This window comes from Quercus robur, chromosome 5 (assembly GCF_932294415.1).
Source record: "Quercus robur chromosome 5, dhQueRobu3.1, whole genome shotgun sequence".
Classification (NCBI taxonomy): Eukaryota; Viridiplantae; Streptophyta; class Magnoliopsida; order Fagales; family Fagaceae; genus Quercus; species Quercus robur.
The window spans coordinates 71,218,173-71,220,610 of record NC_065538.1 but is presented as its reverse complement, the minus strand read 5'-3'; positions in this window follow the sequence as shown (position 1 = coordinate 71,220,610).

The window sequence follows — 2,438 nt, the reverse complement described above, 5'->3', positions numbered from 1 at the left end:
CCCGGGAAGGTCATGATATGCACGGGAACGTGAGTTGCAGAACACAATCGGTGAAAATGGAGCCAAGTTCCAAGATCATAAATGCTGCACCGCCCTTTCACCTAAACAACCACTTTAACCAGATAATACTGGACCTTCAATAGCACTAACGGTGAATGTAATCATGATCTCCCCACTAACCTTGGCTATAAATAGAGGAAAGTTGGGAGAAGGAGGGGTTCAGAAAAATGGAGAGAAAATAGTCAAGGAGAGAGTATTTCAACTGAGTGCTGCTTTGAGTCTCTCTGCCGAGAACGACCCATTGTAGGAAATCCTTAAACCCACTACAAATAAATTGTGAGCCCAAGGGATCTAAGGCCCAGAACTCTTGTACTTGGTTCTTACAATTGGCGCCCACCGTGGGGCCATCCTACGAAGCTGTGGTTCGAGTGAGACTCAAGCAAAGAAGATGTCTGAGGAGCGTTCAAGAGGGCACGTTCCGAGTGATTCCGCAGGATCTTCTCGGGGATCGACGTGGAGGGAGAGAAGGCAGAAGCGGCTGGAGGATAGGGAGCATTCAAGAGGAGAGGAAAGGTCCGGATTGGGAGAAGGATCGGCCCAAACGCACCGGACGATTTCAAACGTCTCAGCGCATCGGCAACATGATGATAGAGACCAGGAGCTGGAGCGGTTGCGCAGATTGGTAATGGACTTGGAGCTGGAGGCAAGGGGTCGGCACCACGAAAGGAACCACAACCCCCAACCCAGGAGGAACCGTGGCGAGGAAGGTCCCAGCCGATCTGTTACACAACAACACCGAGACCGATCCCATTCTCAAGAGTCACGTCGTCACTCCCGGGATATTCGTCGTAGACGGGATCGTTCCCGGTCTCATGGATATGATAACCAAGGGTCAGAGTCGCCAGAGGAGCGGCAGCACCACAACGCCGCGATGGATGCCATGAGCAGGGCCTTGCGGATGGCGGCCCGGTCTCCATTCTCTGATGAGATTGAACGGGCACCCATGCCGAGCAGATTCACGCGTCCACCATTCAATTCCTATGAGGGGAGGACAGACCCCGTGGAGCATGTTAGTCATTACATCCACATGATGTCGTTGCATGCGCACAACGATGCATTGATGTGTAAAGTATTCCCCTCTAGTCTCGGCTCTACCGCACTGAGATGGTTCAATGGGTTGCGGAAGGGTTCTATACACAGCTTCGCCGAGCTGATTCAGGAGTTCGGCAGCAGGTTCGTAACATGCAGCCGAGTTCAACAACCGGTCGACACGTTGCTTTCCATGAAAATGAGGGTCGGGGAAACCCTTCGGAGTTATGCCAGCCGATACTGGGAACTCTACAATGAGATTGGTGGGGGAAACGAGAAAATTGCGGCTAGCACCTTCAGGATGGGGCTCCCCGAGGATTCTGAACTACGGGAGTCGCTGACAAGGAGACCCCCGCAGGACAAGAGGCAACTGATGAGACGCATAGAGGAGTACAAACGCCTGGAGGATGACCGGCTGCAAAGCAGGGGGAAAGCCCCTTTTACGGGGAGATCTCGGCAAAGCATCTTGCCGCTAAAGCCGAAAAGGGACTTCAGAATGCAGGAACCAGAGGTACAGATCGAAGGGGTTAATGTGTTGTTTAAAGAGCCCGTGCACAAGATACTGGAACGGATAAGGAACGAGCCATTCTTCAGATGGCCGAACAAAATGGGGGGCGACCCATCTCGGAGAAACCAAAGCCTATACTGCACTTATCACAGAGACAAGGAGCACACCACCGAGCAGTGTAGGGTATTGAAAGACCATCTCGGGCAGTTAGTGAAGGCAGGGCACCTGAAAGAGTTTGTAGCAGATTCCACTGACCGGGAGACCGAGCAGGGCGCCCCACAGAGAAGGAATCCCCTTCCACCACCCCGGGGGGTAATCAACGTCATTCATGCCGCACCGAGGGGGGCAGCAGCGGCAAGGATGGTGATGACAGTGGCTTGCGCGGAGGGAGAATCATCCAAGAAGCAAAAGAGAGTTGGACGGCTAGACATCTCGTTCGGAGAAGATGATTTCGAAGGAACCATCCAACCTCACGACGACGCCTTGGTGGTGACCGCCCGGATAGGCGGATTCCTGGTGAAGAGGGTGATGATTGATCAGGGTAGCGGGGCTGACGTCATGTACCCGGACCTCTTCGAAGGGCTCGGGTTAAAAACCCAGGATTTGGCGAAGTATAACACGCCATTGGTCTCGTTTGACGGGAGAATGGTGATTCCCGAGGGGCAAATCTCACTCCCAGTGGACATGGAGGGCAAGGAAGTTGTAGTTACGTTCATAGTAGTCCGATCGTTCGCACCTTACACCGCAATCCTGGGGAGGCCGTGGATTCACGCCATGGGGGCTGTTCTGTCCACCCTTCACGTGAAAGTAAAATTTCCTACTGAGTACGGAGTTGTAGAGG